This window comes from Rattus norvegicus, chromosome 5 (genome assembly GCF_021556685.1).
Source record: "Rattus norvegicus strain SHRSP/BbbUtx chromosome 5, alternate assembly SHRSP_T2T, whole genome shotgun sequence".
Lineage (NCBI taxonomy): Eukaryota > Metazoa > Chordata > Mammalia > Rodentia > Muridae > Rattus > Rattus norvegicus.
In genome coordinates, this window is record NC_141538.1 from 86,048,021 (window position 1) to 86,067,965 (window position 19,945).

A 19,945-nucleotide genomic window follows, 5' to 3' on the forward strand; every position below is an offset into this window, starting at 1 on the left:
CCTACATACCAGTCAAGCAAGAGGTTCCAAGGATCCATTGGACTTACATTAGTAGAAATATCCAACAAAGGGGAGGAGAACCTTTAAAGACCATATTCAGAAGATAGGTAAGGTCCCCACTTGAGCGATGGGGCCACCCACACATCTCAAATATTTTGACCCAGAACTGTTCCTGTCTAAAGGAAATGCAGGGACAAAGAGGGGAGCAGAAACTGAAGGAAAGCCATTTGGGAATCTATCTCATCTGCATACACTAAAGCCAGATATTATTTCTGAGGACAAGAAATACTTGCTGACAGGAGCCTTGTATAGCTGTCTTCTGAGAGGTTGTGCCAAAATCTGCCCAATACATATGCTGATGCTCTCAGCCACCCATCAGACTTAGCACAGGGACTCCAATTGGGGAGTTAGGGAAGGACTGAAGGAGCTGAAGAGATTTCAACCCCATAGGAAGAACAATAATATCACCTAACTAAATTTAAAAATCCAATACTAAATAAGTAATATATAGATGAGAAAGATCTATAGTGGCCAAAGAAATGTGATCCTGTCTTTGGGGACATCTGAATGGGTGTGATTGAAGTTTAGTATTCTGACAGTTCCTTGTTTTCTCTTCTTACAGACAGTGAGTGATATGTGGAACAGAAACAAAGAAGAGGATATGTTATCATGTTTTCACCTAGACCGAAAGAGTAATTCCTTTAGGAGCAAAGATCCATAGCAAAAAAGAAAAATCCAACAGGGGATGGACTTGGAAGAATGAGCTTTCTAGGCAAAAAACCTTTATAAACATTGACATCTCATTGAAATAGGAAAAAAATTAGAAAAAATATGTTTCTTTAATATTAATTTCAACGTGTTTTAGAGACAAGAGAATGAGTGGAGATAAGCAACATTGGTGGGGGGATGTGAAAATCTAGAAAATACCATAGACCAAGGAAGTGAGAGATGCTAAGGACTCGGTGGAGGTGACCTTAGGCAACATGACCAACATTGGAGAGAGGGAACTCAAAAAAATCCACCTCCAGTAGATAGACAGGGCCTCAAGTGGAGGGACAGGGTTACTAATCCACAGTCAAAATTTCTCACCCAGAACTGTTCCTTTCTAAGAGAACTGCAGGGAAATAAATGAAGAAGAAACTGAAGGAAAGGTGGTCCAATGTCTGGCCTAATTTGCAGTCTATCTCATGGGAGAGCACCAAGGCCTGACACTGTTACTGATGCTATGACATGCTTACAGACAGGAGCCTAGCATGGCTCAACCAGCAGCAAACTGAGACAGATGCAGATACTTACACCCAATCATTAAACTGAAGTCAAGGACCTTTATGGTTGAACTAGGGGAAGGACCGAAGAAGCTAAGGTCAGAGTGACCCCTTAGAAAGAACCGCAGGCTCAACTTACCCAGATCCCAGGATACTCCCAAAGACTGAGCCACCAACCAGGAGCATACATGGGCTAGTCTAAGGCCCCTGGCACAAATATAGCAGAGGACTGCCTGGTCAGGCTTTAGTGTGAAAATATGTGCTTAATTTTAGAGAGATTTGAGGATCCAAGGAGATGGGAGGCCTGGTGGAAGGGACAGAAGCATCCTCTTGGAAGTAAGGCAGAGGAGGAATGGGATGAGGAACTATGGAGGGGTATCCAAGAAGGGAGGCAATGATGGGGATGTGAGGAAATCAAATAATAAAAATTGAAAAAGCAAGAAAGACAATAATTAAAGATTTAGAACGTTTTCTCAGTTTTGAAATACTTATGAATATGAAATTATATTCCTTTTCTCAAGATGATATCATGGTAAGGCAACTCCTAGAAAGCTCCTGTTTTATTTTGATTATACTACCATAAATTGTAGCTGAGCATTTTTTCCTCAAAGAAAATTACATTAAAATATAAATTGTGGATTTTCACACTTATCTGGACATATTAATTCTAAATCAAGGAAAATAAGATAGACTATTTGAGAATCATATCAGCTATAAAATGGGTCACAAACAGGTTGTTGATGGAAACCACAGGATGACCAAGAGCCTCAAATAACATGTAGTATAACAACATCCAAATTCCACCTCTTAGCCAATCAGCATTTGTTTTGCAATCTGCAGGACAGAAAGCTATCTCTTCTTGGAACCCTTCCAGTGTTGAAGAAAACTCCCAATTATGAGTTTGGACTGTAATTTTAATTGTAATGCCTCTTACATTTCACCAAAAATAGCTGTCAGTGAAAACAATTATTTCTATTTGTTCTATTTGCTGAGTACTATCCAACCTGGTTGATAAGTTTGACCCTGGCATTTGTACCTTGGTTTGGTACAAGTCAGAACATACATAACCCTATGTTCTGACTTGAGTAGCAAGAATAAATCCTAAACCATAGGTTTATTCTGACAAGAAACAATGTGTAGAGCCAATAGTACAATCCCTTACATATATTATCATTTTTTATTCCTATATGATATAGTAGTATCCTGATGTTTCAAAATAGAATGTTACTATAATATCAAGCTCAGAAGCAAATGATCCCAAATGATTTCTTCATTCAAATTTTTGTTTTGGCATTATATGATCTAAGCAATGCTTCTCTTTCTTGGAGTTTATCTTTGTCCCTTTCCTCTTTAACTGTAGCCTGCTGTGGCCTTCACCCAGCAATTCCTCTGAGTACTTGAGATTCTGTGACTGCTGCCTTTGCATTTTATGCTTATATTTTAACAATCTGATCTTGATCTTCTTGTACTGTTTGTTTTAACATGACAGTCCAGAAGGACAGGACTGAAGCTTGAAAAGTAGCCCTGTCCTTTATAGCACCACTTAATTTTGAAGGGTAAAAACAGTTTTGATGTGACTGATGAAAACAGCTGAGTCCTTTTAAATAGATGTGTACAACAAGGCATTCTTTATCTTCACAGGTATTTTCTCACAGTTTTACCTATTTGAATCAACTGAAAAAGTGACTTCATTTACTAGTTATTGTCAGTATCAAGGGCTCAACTGTTTCGGGGTATTATTTCTTGCGGAAAATATTCTATGAGTCCGTTGTGTTTGGGTAGCATGGTAGACAAGGCTCAGAATTGCCCTTAGAAAATTGGCAGTTGTCTGCTGCTAGGAATGCTATCAGCCCAAAACCTCCAGCTTTGATCTTCCCCATTGTCTGTCTTTACTACTGAGAGCTGTGTCGGTGAGGTCAAGTTCCTCTTCAAATGATCACATGTGGTGATTAATTGAATAGAGTTGTGAAGGCCTGACTATGCTCAACATAGAATCTGTGATGGGCGGTGCTCACTCTAGAGATCTCCGCCATGTGGTTGGAAGATCTGTGGGTTTTATAGCCCTAATTGTCTTCTGAGAATTTCTACCTTTTTTATTTCACAGGCATTCTTTCTTAAGATAGGCCATCATCTCCAATTTTTTCTGTCAATCTTCTCGGGGGAAGTGAAGCCGTGACAAGAATCATTGTCTTCATTGTGTTTTGCCTCACTCCACTTAGAAGTACCTCCAGCAATAAGGAAATAATAGTTAATATGACCTACGTATTTTACACTATGCAATTGATTGAATTTGAGTTGACAGAGCTATAGGGATATAGTTTAAGTAAAATCCTTAAGATGGTGGGATAAGCCATTTGTAGCCTGAATTGCACTTGACAAAGTTGGAATTGTTGTCCAGTTCCTTTTCCTTGCTGGTTTACAGTTTATTAAGCTACTGAATAGTAGGTATTGCTGACTTAGATATTAAGACGATCCAGGTGGGTATGGTCATTGAGGAATGATAGTAAAAGATACATTGGAGATAAAGGAGAAAAATGAGGCTTTCTCTTTAACACACACACACACACACACACACACACACACACACACACACACCACACCAACTGGAGAAGGCAGGGTTGGAAGTTCACAGAACAATATACATGAACTCACTGGACTTTGAAGACCAATAATAAAGTCTCAATACTTCTTGTTGGAGACACGTCAATAGTAATACTGAAAAAGAACTATTCCTGTTGCATGATACATGACTGAAGGACAGAAAATAATAGCACCATCCCTACCATCACTGCTGCAAGATCAAGGACCCAATGGTTTTCAATGGTTGCAATAATAATTGTAGTCTCACTCTCTATTGTAGGAAACAACATATTTCTTGGAACCAGGAGTTTTGTTAACCAGGTATTACAATAATAGTACAATCGCCAAAGAAAACTGTGTCTGTCTGTCTGTCTGTCTGTCTGTCTGTCTGTCTGAGTGTGTGTGTGTGTGTGTGTGTGTGTGTGTGTGTGTGTGATGTGTGTGATTAAGTAAGCTTCCATGGCACAGACAGAAGTACACTGAGCTCTGCAAAAGGCCTGATTTATTTAGATTTTCATTAAGATGTGCTGAAACACAAACTGTCTCTAGTTACCCAAGAAATGTAATTAACGACTTTCTTAGATTTCTACTTAATCAATGCTACTTCTCCCCATATTTGGTTAATTGAACTGTCACCCTCCACTATAGTTGGTGGTGTGTGGATACTTTGGGACAGCAGCATTCAAATTCAAGGTGACATTTCTTCCAAAGTAAATTCTTTACTATAATTATTATTTCTCTTTTATATGAATTATGACTTTAATTAGTATCCATGTCTAAAGTATATTTAAAATCATGATTAAAAAGTTATAAAGTGCCTAACTATTTTTCATAAATACATAAAATATTGTGGAATCAGAAGTCCGAACTTGAATTTTACTTTTAGATAACAATAGATAATTTTGAGAAAGTTCTTTCTAACTTTTATTTTGTCTACTAGAGTTAGTGTTGATATTTTCCATAGTGCTGTCAGAACTTAGAGGTGTTTCTTGAATAACAAGAGACACAGAGAAAGTCTCTACCAGTTGGTACTCCATCCTAGGTTAATTATTAGCATTACTTCAACTCCACATTTTATAATTTGGTACAAATATAAAACTAATTTCAAAATTCCCTCTATATGGAATGATCTGGTGACTCTTGCAGAAAGGGAGTATGTCTGTGCTTGGAAAGTGGATAAACATGGGGAATAGCTATTGTGTTTCTCAGCCTGTCCTTCAGTAGAACTGCACTGATCTTTCTTCCATAATTACTTTGTACCTTCAGTGTCTCTGAGCTACTTATTGTGAAAAAAGCTGTGGTTCACATTTCTTCCTACGTCATGCTAATGGCATAAATAAGTCTTCATTTTGAATTTTATGACTAACCAGGAAACGGAGGGCATATGTATATCATCCTTCCTTCAACAGATTTCCTGAAAGTGTCTAATATACAAGAGTTGCCTAGCCATTTCAAATATCTTTCCCACACTACCCCCTGAGTACTTAGTGATGTTCATGGCAATAAGACCCATGATGTGTGAAAACACTTGTCAGAAAGTCATCCTAACCAATACTGAATTCTCCTTGTGCAGGTTACTACTCACGGACCTCTACCACAATATGGCTTCAGCAGGCTCTACCTAATGAAACACGTCTTAGAAGCTCCTCTGCCATAAATGAGCTTATCCTCAAGTATTATGGTGAAATCTCCCTTAGAACTTTTGTTTTTTTTTCCTAGATGGACCTTTGGCAGATCATAGTCTGCCAAGACATAGTCTTTAGTCTCAAAGAATCACAAACCAGGTTAAAAGACTGACATGCAACAAAAAAATTATGTTTGAAAACCAGGTGTTGGAATCGTCCATTTCTTCATTCTACATTTTTTTTTACATTTTTCACTTTTTGGATTATAGGCAAATGGTTGATTCTAAACTCACTTTATCATACATAAATAGAAGCAGCATCTTACCAGATGGCATAGGTTATATGATCAGAAAGCTCTCATGGCCTAATGCAGATGAAGTACCTAGCCATGTTCTTGTAGTAAGTGTTCAGTAAATAGTAAGAACAGTATTGATTATTAAGATATTATTATAACAGATAATCACTATTAATATCAATTCAAAGTATGTCAAGCAAAGAGTATGAAGAGGATTGATAGCATAGAAAATTGAGACAGGAGATACAGACAAAGGTGAGATTATCAAGGGCTTTATGGAGCCTCCATGGGCAAAGTAGGATTATTACAGAGTTTTAAGCCATGGACTTTTAAACAGGAGAAAAAATGTATCCTTCAACTTCTAAAAGACCACTTGTCCCTGAGGTGGACTTTAAAGTGCCTGCAAGTCCAGGATTGGTTAGCTCTCATATTTCCCCCTCCTTGATGTGTCATGAAAATTAAAATGAGGACAGTTCAGTTAACTGAGTGTCTGTTAAATTAATGAACCCGTTTGCCTTCAACACCTGGTAATTATATCTTTCAATTAAACCAACTCTCTAGCTGTCTATGATCTTATAAATTAACTCACTGCCTTATATCTTTCTAAGTAGGCAAACCTTTGCAGGCCTCAACCCCAGGAGACTAGAAATACAGAGTAAGTCAGGTAAAAGAAAAGAAAGGGACTTTTTCACTCCACTTCTACTGTTACTCATAGAAATCCATTAGTTTCTTTCAACTTAGCCTTGCTACCAGAGCCAAACATATGTGGTTTTGCCATATAATTATTGTAATTAAGTTTGTGACATACTAAGGTATTAATTTAATTTAATAAAAATCTTAACTTGAACAGTCTGGTGTCAACTATTATTCATATAATTCCTTCCTTCCTTCTTTCCATCTTTCTTTCATTCATTTATTCTGCTTTTGAGATCAAGGAATGCTAGAAATAGGTAAAGTTTTTTTTTTAATATAATTGCAGGTACATGGGTTTTGAGTAACATGCTAAGAACCTGCATGGGAAGACAGTATTTATATACATACCACATAAACCCAACTCAGAATTGATCCAAGACATAACTATAAGTCCCAGATTATAAATCTACTGAAAGACAAAATAGAGAGAAATTATTCAGGCCTTTCCTTTTCTTTCAATAATAGGAACTACAAAAACCAGGAAATAAAAAGGGTGTGCTCATGGTCGTTTAACACAGTAATAAAGTCTCTACTGAGAATTGAATAAGACGTCATTCTTATTCATTCTGATAATGAATTTGCCATTTTGTCTATATCCTGAGACTGTGGGCATATGAGTTCAAAGGTGCCAAAGTAGTTAATCTGATGAAGGAAACTTTAAGGTGAGTCAGCATTCTGATGTGGCATAGTTATCGCTAAGTTGTAGCAGTTCTGAATGCAAGAATGCATTGAGAACCAGGAACAAGAGATAGAGAAACGGCTAAAACATTTCCTTTTAAAGTTCAGAAAAGAAGTGTTTTCAAAGAGATTAACACCACTGAAAAGAAGTCCAAAAGCTAGCATTGGGCAGTACTAATGGACTGACTGGGAGGAGCTCGGTAGTTGGCCAAATGCCAGTGATGGCAGAAAAGATCAAGAATATGAAATAGAACCTCATTTGTAATAGTTTTACTTAAGAAAAAGAAAAAGTGCCTCTATGCTTTATTCCCTGCGGAGAGTCAGTTACTAAAGTGTATGCCCAAGACACATTCCATTTTGCTCAGCCACCTAGGGGCTCACAGTCCCATATAGCCATGATCCAAGGTGCTCACGCTGTTGCTCAGAATGGATTGCAAACATTCATGCCATATATATGATGTCTGTTTTTCAGGAATGCACAGTGCAAGAGTTATGACGTCAAGGATGCGTCCAGTGAGATTTGAAAAAAAAAAAGCCTGTGAGGCCAGATATTGTGACACATAGTGAGAATAGGCCGATCATTAAGTAGAGAATTGAATACAGATGGAGCACAGAAAAATCAAGAGAGATGAGGTGATATAAAAAGAAAGGATCAGGGTTGGGGATTTAGCTCAGTGGTAGAGCGCTTGCATAGCAAACGCAAGGCCCTGGGTTCGGTTCCCAAGCCCCGAAAAAAAAAAAAAAAGAAAAAGAAAAAAAAAGAAAAAGAAAAAAAAAGAAAGGATCAGACTACGTGAGGTTTCACAATGATGTTGAGGAGTTTAAGGTTGTATCTTTTAAGGAAGTAGAGATCTTAGAATGATGTTTAGGTGTTTGAGGCTTGTCTTTTGCAATTAGATGAGGCGAAGGAGCTTTCCTGTGTGTTTTAGTCAGAGTTATTTTATGAGCTCTTTAAATAATGACTTTACATGTAACGCAATGAAGAGACATGTGGAAGGGAATTATGTTGGAAGCCTAAAGGCAAGTTTGAAGACCTTTGTGAATGTCCAAGGTAACTAGAATGGGATTGAAGATATTGAGAGAAATGCAGAGGTTCATGCAGCAAGGATGAAGTGAAAGGATTGACCAGTTAAGGATAACAAGGAGAGGAAAATTGAAAGATGTCAGCTTGCTTTCCTTCCCGTGCTAGTATTTCTGTACCATGTTTTTCTGGTATTCCACATTGTAATGCATCACAGTAGTAAACAAAACAGACCTGAAGTAAAAGACAAGTATAAAATATTAGAATTTGATCAAACGGAGTCTAAGGTAAGACACACCCACATATATAATACCAAATATTTTATGTTAAACATTTTTATATATGTTTGGTATACGAACTTTTAACTGTTTATACAAACATATAACGCCTGAACTATGACACTGATTTTAGTCAGTATTTTGTCTGATAATATATAATGTATATGATAGCCACATAGAAGAAATGAAGATATATATTTAGAAAATTTAAATAGCAACTTTATAGCTCTTACAATCTATTTTCAGTTCTAAGTAATCTCTAATTCCAGTACATAGATAAGAAAGCAGAAATTTAAAAAGTAAATTGGAACAGGAGTGTAACTCTAGGTGTTACTAATTCTACTCATTGAGAATTCACAAAGTTAAAAACAAATTTATCATAAAGTATAAGGTTTCAAATAGGTCATATTATTCATTCAAATATGTTATAACACAAATTTTATTCATATCATAAAGTTGATTTTTCAATTCATAAGTTATGAAGATGAGAGAATAAAAATGTCTTAGGGGAAAAAAAAAGAGAAAACTAATCGGTGATTTTAATGCCTCCTATAGCAATGTGATCTAGGCAAAGTATCTTGGAGTAAACTTGCAGAAAGTGTCATTTTTAACTCTCCATATCATAATTTCTTCTTATAACTGGGATAGTCCTGCTGCCATTTCTTCCCAATAACTCATACCAGCACAGAGAAATTTGATATCTGGGACTCTGACCCTAATGTCATTCTCTGCTTCTAGAACCTCCATGGTATTTTTCTTTATTTCTTAATTCATTAGTGCCGTCTGAACCACAGTTCCCTATCTGGTTTCCTTCTCACAAAAAATTACAAAAACCCAAGTTTTTGACCTCTTGCATTCAGCACCAATGTAGGCAGGAAATTCAACAAAGTTTTTTTTTTTTTATTGGATATTTTGTAACTGAAGATTAGACTGGAGCAGAATGTGGAAGACAAGATTCAGGACACAGACTACCTATACAGATCAAATGAGACATAAAGACCTGGGGAACAACATGGGTAAATTAAACTAAATTAAATATGTACAATCTTTCTTAACATCAAAGACTTTGGAGTCAGACACGTCTGAGTTTGCATATCAGTTCTCTCCATTCATAAACCTAAGGTGGTAGATGATTTGCTTACTTTCTCCAGAATGTAGTTTTCCATCTACAAAGTAAACAAAAATTTAATGAAAAACATCCGAGCATGAAATATTTGGTACCCTGTGTAGGACAGCATAGTTTTGTTTTCCATGCAGATTCAGACTTGGATTTGACTACTCACTTAAAAATACATTCTCATTTACCTACAGAAACGATGTTTTAATTGTAACAGTCTTGATTTAATTATAACATTGTATTGAAATTTTATGGCTTCAGTCACACAAAAATGCATTATTCTGGATTAAGCGCTGCACTGTTTCATGGGTACTCATTACTCATGGTTCCAAGCATGCTCATATGTTGCTTCACAACTGTTATCATTCACATTTAAAATTTTAGTTCTTTAGTGTGTGCGTGCACCTGCCAAAGTGCACATGTAGAAGAAGTCCCAAAGACAACTTTTGAGAAGGAGTTCTTTCTCTGTTCACCATGTATGATCTGGGATCAAACGTAGGTTGTCAGGGTTGATGGAAAGGACTTTTATTTCTGAAGCCATCTTGCTCATCCCATCTTCATTTTTGAACGATAAGGTCACTAGTTCTGTGAAGTGGCAAATGCAGTATTTATTATAAGCTTGAAGATCTAACTGTAAATTATGTCTCTTCAATTAGTCATTTGATGTTCTATAATGCAAGAGTTTTGTAGTAGCCTAATAATATTTTGTAATCTTTCTATCACTTGATTTCTTTGGTTTTAGTTGGATGCTAGATATCTTTCATTATAAATTAGTAATAAAAAATCTGGAAAACACATCAATAAAGTTAGTTTGAGCTATATCTTGTACATATTCCAATAAAAAAGGTGGCTTCTTGGAAATGATAATTTTTGTTTTTCTGTAAGATAATCTATCCTTAGATATAGTAAGTTCATGGCAAATACTACTTACCATACAGAGCACGTTTTCTGTGCAACCACAGGTTTCAGAAACAGATGGCATGTGTTCAACTGTACATGTCAGAATTAGCTCTGGGAATAACTTCTGATCAGAGAATAAAGGAAATTAGGAGGTGCAGCAAATTAAAATGGGGCAAAGGGCCTATGCCAGATGGGACTCACATCTCTTTTAGCTACAATGTGTATACATGTGCCCATGTGAACATTTAAGTATCTGCATGTCTGTGTGTGTTTGCTTGTGTGTGTGTGTGTGTGTGTGTGTGTTGTGTATGCATGTGTGTGTGTGTGTGTGTGTGTGTATGTGTGTAGAGAATGTTGCCTTCAGGTATACAAATACATATATATATATATATACAAAAGATACCTACACATCTAAGTGTTCTTTATTAATCAAAATGATTATTCCATGATATCTAAGAAGTCAGACTAACAAATCTATCAGACTTTCAGTCCCATCTGAATATGCTTGGTGAATATAGAATCATAAGAAATTCACTTAACATTTTAAATGATCTACTATTTAAAAAAGTGATCCAGAAAGATTCTCGTTACTTTCTTTTGTATCTACATGAATACATTTTTTACATCTAGTACTTCCTGAACAAAGAAAATTAATTTCCTACTTTAGGTAGTTTATATTGTAAAATAATCATGAATTTGTACACTTTTCATTTTTTTCTTTTTTAAAATTTTTAATTATATGTTTTATATATTCACATTACAAATGTTATCCTTTTCCCCCCTCTTCCATGCCCCACCCCTGCTTCTATGAAGATGCTCCCACTCCCACCCAACTACTCCCACCTCAATACCTGGCATTCCACTACACTGTAGAAAAGAGCCTCCACAGGACCAAGGGCTTCTCCTTCTATTGATGCCAGACAAGACCATCCTCTGCTACATATGCAGCTGGAGCCATGGGTTCCTCCATGTGCACTCTTTGGCAGGTGATTAAGTTGGTGGGAGATCTGGAAGGTCTAGTTGGTTGATTTTGTTGTTCTTCCTATGTGATGGCAAACCCCTTCAGCTCCTTAAGTATTGAGGTAGATTGGAACATATTATCTGTTTGGACAATAGTTTGTCTTGTGTTTAATATGAGACGAATCCCCTAACCTATTTAGCAAAAGACCTTTAGTGTTTTTATTTCTACTTTCTTTCTTATAGATACCAGGGATGTTTGTAGGAGAACAACTATGTTTGGCAAGCTGGAGGACAAGAAATTTCTTTAACATGAGTTAAATCTCAGTAGTTAAAGACCTCTGAGACAAAGACAGCACATAGGCATATGTCAGTGACCACAGTTGAGTAAATGAGCTAAAATAGGACCAGAAGAATATTTTATCTGACCATGTATGAAATTGCTCATCCATAGACAAACTTCCCTAATATATAATGTTTTATTAGATAGCAAATCAGATATTTGGTTCTATACCATATTTCCAGGCTGCTTTCTGACTTTACATCTTAAGTAAAATGGATTCTAGTTATTTCAACCAAAGTTAATTATATTCAAATGTAGATTATTATATACACAGTGAACATTCATTACTTGGTTTATCTATAGTAGATAAGAAAGTTCTTTAATACACACCTATATAAATAAACATTATATATACAATATATGTAACATATGCATGTTACATATACAATGTATATTATGTGTGTGTGTGTGTGTGTGTGTATAGGCTCCAGTTATTTGTTCTTATATCACCATAGTAAATGGCTTTCTTCTGTAGCATGAACACCTGGAGGTTTAATAATCAGATTTTCCTGGACATTTTCCTTTATCACTATATTCCAGTTTAGTTTTCAAGCAAGATGTGTACTTCTGATATATTTGGATAGTAGGAAAAAAGAGAAAGCATTATTGCTTTAGCAGTAGGTGGTGTTGGGCTTTCAGAGAAGATATGTGACATATTGTCTGTGGTTCATATACATCCTGCTATAACTTATATAACTGCAGCTCACCAAGCAGTTCATGCACTTGGTAAAAATTGTTTAAGATTCTTGAAATTGATCAATTCCAAAGAAGTATTAGCACTATCCATGACCTTTCAGCCATTGCCCTTTCTTTATTGATATCCTTCTTGTTTGAAATACCTAGGTTTATTTTCTTTGCCTTACTGAAACTTGAGATTTTTAAAAGATCTGAAGCTTGAAATGTCCAAGTTCTGAAAGATTTTTGTTTTAATTTAAAAGACAAAAAATTCAATTTACTACCACCTCAGAGCCTGTGATGTCTAAAATAAATCTGGTAAATATTTTCTTGCTGGCTAAAGACATTTTAAAGAGTTTTAACTCCTTGACAAGGGAGAACCTCTTAAGTCTTAGCCTACTCACTGAACTCTCATGGATAATACTGTCAGAGTTTTATCCTAGAAACATGGCAGGTATACATGGTATTACAGAAACACACACACACACACACACACACACACACATACACACACACACGTTTTTGATGCTAAAACTTTGCAAAAAATTGACAACATATTAATTTTGGAAGACATAAATTCAAACAATAACAGGATTCAAAATTGTTCCTTGAGTTTAGGATTTTTTAAAATGTATATGTAAATTGGTGATTTTATAATGTTAAATCAAAATTTACATATCATTTGAATAGTATGAATTTTTAATACTATGAATTTTATTTTACTTTACATTTAAATATGTTTTAATGAAAATTTAATGTCACTTTCCTTTCCTTTTTTCCCTCCAGCTCCTTCCAGATACCTTCCCTCAATACTTCTCTCATCTCCTTGCCTCTCAACTTGATAGTTTTTCTTTGATTGCTATTATTACATATGTGTGAGTGCTTATGTATATATGTATGTAGATGCAAAATCATGTGTAAATACTGTCTGCTGAGTCTTTTTTTTTCTTTTTGATGGTGTACACATGGTTTTTATTCTGCTAGCTCTAGATTGGTCAGCCAGAAAGGAACACAGCTCTGAGAGAGGCTATTTCTGTTTCTCCCAACAGTTACTAGCTGCCTGTTGTTCTTTGTCCTTGGAACAAGAGCCTATGAAGATTTCCCCTATTCATGTCAACAGGATCATTGATATTTCTATTGTTCAGTCTTGTTTATGCAGGGAGAGCAGTTTCACAGCAGATTTACTAGCATCCTAGTCCTTGCAATCCATCTACTCTTCTTTTACAATACTGAGTCACGAATGCAGGACCTGTAATGTAGAGAGGTCTGATGGGACTTGGATCCTCACAATCTATAGATCTCTATGTTGTGTTTAGCTGTGTTTTTTTGTGATGGTTTCCATGGGCTTTAATGAAAAGGTTCTCTTTTATCTTTCTTTTCTAATTCCCCAGTCATTTCAAATATCTTTCCCAAACTACCCCCTGAGTACTTGGTGATGTTCATGGCAATAAGACCCATGATGTGTGAAAACACTTTTCAGAAAGTCATCCTAACCAATACTGGATTCTCCTTGTGCATGTTACTACTCACAGACCTCTATCACAATATGGCTTCAGCAGGCTCTACATAATGAAACACGTCTTAGAAGCTCCTCTACCATAAATGAGCTTATCCTTAAATTTTATGGTGGAATCACCCTTAGAACTTTTATTTTTTCCTAGATGGACCCTTGAGTTTCAATCTGCTTAACTATTTCATAAGTGGATTAAATGTGATAATCTCCATGTCTTTACAGATGAGTTTTCAAATCTGGAGTTGCCACTGTGAAGGTTGCAAATTGTAATTTGCTTTCATACAATTCACTCATTGGCACTATATTTTTCATCTGTTATCCTTTTATTTCCACTTTTGTTTGCTCAGTGGCACTGAAGATGTGTTTCAGTGAGTTCTGAGTGTCATACATGAAACTGTAACACTAGTATCCAGCACTGTTCTAAGAACTGAATATGGACTTAAGTTATGTTAAACAAATTGCATGAAAACAAAGAATAAAATACCATATTAAAATATAAATATTTTGGTGGCTAATCAAACTGATAACAGGGTTTTTATTTGGCTACTGATTGGGATAATCATAAGTAATAATAATAATTATGGTGGAAATATTTCTAGTTTTCAACATTTACTACATGAAAGTCATCAAGAAAGAGTAGTAATGTGTTAGGTCAATTACTACAACAACTTCCACTGCTATCCCACTCCAGTTTTTGAGGACAATTGTAGCCTGCAAATGTTGAAGGAACTGCTCAATATTTTACATCCTGGTAATTACAGCCAGATTTCAACATTAATTCTGACAGCTTCTGCCCTTAACCACTGACCTGGATGACAGTGTTTCTGTTACCAATGGTTACTAACAAATATGTGATAACAAGAAGCTAAAGGGTTATTAATTCCAATGACTGAAGACTCTAAACCCAATGAATTAAATAAAAATCATGCCATATCAATTCTAGTTCTGTGAATGATATATGAGGCTTTATCTCTCTAAATCATGAAACATCACAAGGCTTTTATGTCCTTATTAGAGATAAAGGTCATTTCTTGTATTTAATTAACACTGGTTTTCTTCTCTTTTATTCTTTACAAAACTATGGAGAAAATGGTTCTGTCTATGTCGTCTGCTTTCCTTTTGAGCATATAATAATTCTCTATGGTACCTATACCCTTTGATGATGATGATGATGGTGGTGGTGGTGGTGGTTATTTTAGTTTTTACAAAAGAAAAGCTATGAGAGGTCATAACCTCTCTGCACTTATCCCAACACATCTTTGTATTGGAGGCATTCATATTAATACCACTAAATTGAATAGAATATTTAAAGAAGTATACAGATGTTTTAGAGATGCCAGTATGTTTTCCCATTGAAACATAAAATTTGATTCCACATCAGTTAGGTAATCAAATGTTCCTCTTTTGACGTAAGGTAGTCCCTTGTTAAATAGTCAGCTTTTTCTTCTCTTTAGAAACAAAAAACAAACGAACAGAAAACAAAAAACAAAATACTCCTCATCTGTTTATTCAATCGCACCTTACAGAACCTACTTCTCTAATGTTTTTCTGCTTAGATTCTACTTTGTCCAAAGGAAGGTGCATCCCTGTTCATGAATCATAAGTAAAAGCCAATTACATTGTAACTAAATCTGCCATAATATTATATTGTATCAGACTTTTGGGACTTTTATGGTCCATGAAGTCCTAAATCTGCCTGAATAGCTAAGGATAATGGAATGGGATGTACTAATGCTAAACCCACATTGATCCAGTGACTTCACTGGATAATTTGGAAGTAACTTATTGGCCCTTGAGATTCATCATTATAAGTGTCATGAGGTACAGAATTAGTTCTTAAGTAAAGAGAGCATCATGAATTGCAAAGTTGCAGATAATAACACATAGTTGTTATCATTGCCCACGGGCTTGGAATGGTCAAGTGGGCCAGCTGCCATAGTCTTTTAGATTCTGAACTCCTTGAGGCCAGTGAAGTAGCTAAACAACTTGAGGTGCTTGCTGTCAAGCTTGACAACCTGAGTGACCTCTCAGGATACATATGGTGGATGTAGTGGACCATCTCCTTCACAATGTTCTTTAACCTCCACAGTACATGTCTTCACTCACACACAAATAATAATGTTTTAAAATTAATAAAATATAAGTATTAATTTTGGAATAAGATATTTCATATTGATAAATCAACATTTATTATTTCATTATCTAGAATTACTACCAAAGCATCAAAAATATCTTATATACATGTTTATTTAACAAATATTCAATAATGTTCCAGGAAATCAAGGCAACATAATGACAAAAGTATGGATAATCAGGAAAGGAGTCAAAAGAAGTTTATAATCCAAATGGTTAGGAAGTATATAGATACACTGGTGGAATTTGAATAATAATGTTTTCCAATCTATAGCATCAAGTGGGGAACATAATTAATTCAAAAGATTAATTAATGTTAGCCCTAAAATTTGAGCAATTTAACCCAACAAGTGTTTGTTTCTTGCTCCAGCACATATTAGGTGAGCAGGGATGCTATGCAGAGGAGGATCTCAAATGTGGTACATTTATGAACCACATCTGGGCTAGGACCTGTAATGTTCAGTCCTTAGCTATGCATGGCATGCAAGACTAGACTAAAGGAGGCACTGAGCAGCAACATGGAATATTAGGTCATGCCTGACATATTGTGGGCAAGGCAGGAGAAACCAACTTCAATCACATGGCCTCATTTAAGCAAAGGTAATAAGGGAGATGTAGTGTTGCCATGTGCCTGAAAGGGAAAGGAAACAAGCTTGGCAAACTCACAGATTGCCTCTATCATAGGAACCAAATGAAATAAAGTACTTGGCATACTGCCTGGCACATAATAAACCTTCAATAAATGCTATCTATGGCTAGCATGGGGATTTTAATTTGCTAGAATATAATGTGCTTTGACTGGATAGGTATTTATTGAGAAGAACATTTTGTTTTGTGTCAATCCATTTGACTATAAGAATAGCAACACCACAGTGCACATGCTTTACCTTTTATTGTTTATGAAGCCCTTAGAAAAGATTTCATTTTATTTTTATTTTGCCTATACTATAAGGTGGGCAGGTAATATTCCTACTTTTAATATGAGTGAAAATACACATATTGATCATGCTATAACACATATTAAATGACAGAGACAGCATTTGAGCAGGAGAGATGTTTTAGCAGTTAAAAGATCTTGCTGCATTACTATGAGACCCCGAGTTCACATGCCAGCATCAATATAACAAGCCACACTATAGCAGACACTTGTTACTTTAGGTCCAAGTGATGCAATGACATCTCCTTGTCTTTGTGCAGGGACACTGAACACATATACACCACATATACCCTGAACACACATGATCATAACGTCCATAACACACACAAATACACACACACACACACAAACACACACAAATTAATCTTAAAAGATGAAATATATGATCTGAGAGAGAATGCAAATGTGGTACTACACTGTCCAAATAACTGAAGTCTATGGCTGCTTCCTATGATTAAGAGTCTACCTATGATTCAAGGAAGATTCAGGCTGTGAGTTTCCTATGCCAGCTCTTTACTATGATCATGAATCGAAATGTCCTTTAAAACTTTCCGATGGTTTCTTTTTTCAGAAGGAGGTCGAGCTCTGATGATATGATTAGCTTACTTATTTTTGAATATGTTATAGCATTGTTGAAGGATTTTGGAAACTGAATCCTACCCAGAATAAGTTGAGGTAATACTTATCTGCAAATAATTTAAAATACATAATTCGTGATGGAACTATAGGTGTTATTGCAAGGATAGAAGACAAGGTAGTGATAGATATATTGCATTTGAGAACTTGGAAGTTTCCAAATGCCTCGCTCATAACAAAACAATCATTTCTCTGGACACTCTAGATATTTGAATTATTTAAGATTTTTTTCACCGTGATGATACAGTTGCTTGGCCCAGTGATTATTGCAGAACAGGGACTGAATGAATATTTGGGATTAGGAAGAGAATAATTTTGAAGTTCATATTAAAGCTATTAGTTAGACATGATCATATAAACGTATTCTCTATGCAAAGATGTCCTAAGTGTAAAGCTGTGATGCTAAGCTACTGTAATAGAGAGGTGGAGGCTGTAGTGTGCCCTACCAAAGCAAGAAAATGCATGCATAGAATTACTACATACCAAAAAATGAGGGTATTGCTCACCTAACACTGAAACCCTTTCAATTCTAATATTTCCCATAGTTGACAAAGGCAGTTCATGAGAGGCACTAAGGTGGGCGTCTGGAAAAGGAACTTCTGCCTTGCAAGCTTTATTCATAGGGCATGTCAAACTTCTTGAATAAAAGAGAGACACTGTGGAGCTCATTCTTTTCTGACACTAGACTCTTGTGTTCCTCATGTTTTCAATTCCCTAAGTACTGCATCCTCACATAGTGAAAAATAGAATTTTCCTTTGACATCTTTTTGTCATTTTTAATTTAAAACACACCATATTTGGGTTGTCTTATAATTCCTCTCAATCATCTCATATTACAGAAAATGATAATTTTTGGACAGTTATTTTATTTTTGATCATACATATGATTTTATATATATATATATACATATGTGTGTGTGTGTGTGTTTGTATTAGAATACATACATGAGTATAGGTGTCCATGTAGGCTGTAAAAGGCCATCATATGCCTTAGAGGTTACATTACATGTGATTGTGAGTCAAAGTCAGGTTCTCAGCATAGGAAGTATGTGTTCTTAAGCAATGAATATCTCCATCCACATTATATTCATTATATATATAATACATATAATGTATATTATGATGTATAACTAAGGCATGTAATATTCTGAATCCAATTAGCTCACCATTTTAATATTTATTATTCTCAGTGCTCCACTGTTCATGCTACCTTCTCTGGTTGTCAATGCATCAGCTGGAATCCCTGCCCATGAATAAGTGAAGGGCAGCAGAATGAGGATCTGGTGAGTGTCTTTCATGGTATATTTCTACATTCTGCACAATAGAAAGTTGTTTGACTTGTGGTCAGGGCACTTTCATATGGGAAAAATGATTGCATAGTCCAACTCCTTTGTGGCTCTTATCTGACTTAGGTTGAGGTTTTTGGCAGTCACCTAGTGCTGGAAAGAAGACAGAGTGAAGTTCATGGTCAACCAAAGCCTTCTGACAGGTGAGATTGATGGTTTGTACTTCTTACTTTTACCACTACCTTGGTTAACTTGGGTTAATTCTTTTCTAGTGCATCTGTGGTGACCTTCCAATTGCATATTTATCTGTATTCTAACAGGTTGCTTGACTCTTCTCTCTGTTGAAGACTCTTCTTTTTGTCCCCTTGGCTTTCTGATCATTCTTTGAATTTGGAAATAATACCACATTAACAAGACAAGGCTGAGGAGGTTAAAGACAGATAATAATTTGATAACTTGTTTGAGATTCTGAAATATTTATTCAGAAAGCTTCACTTTAACGTGAGCACAGTTTTCCAATATTCAAAATGATGCATAAAAAATTTATTTCTAAGCATCAAAACTAGTGTCTCCATATCTATCACACAGAGTAAAGAGAGGCTGGTTTCCATGTAAAGACAGGTTGGTGAGAATGTTCTTAAGATAGATGGTAGATGATAATCTAATTTTCTTGTAATCATCTTCTCAATATGAAGTTTACCATCCTAGGAATTTATGCTTACCCCTAAACATGAGTCGCATAGACCCTCAAGAGCAACACAGACATTCACAGAGGAACAGGTCTTGAATCAAGTAGCTGGAATTCTTTATGGTCCATGGATGACATAATACATTTTGCAGCAAAGATATTACGGAACTGATGTGAAGGGATGGCCTCAGGAATTCACCTGTCTACAGTGTGGACAATATCCATCCTGCTTTGTTCAGTTGTATTTCATTCTATTCATTCTTCCAGATACATGAAGTGTGGCTACTGATTATGACTTGACACTTTCTTATACTTATCATTCATA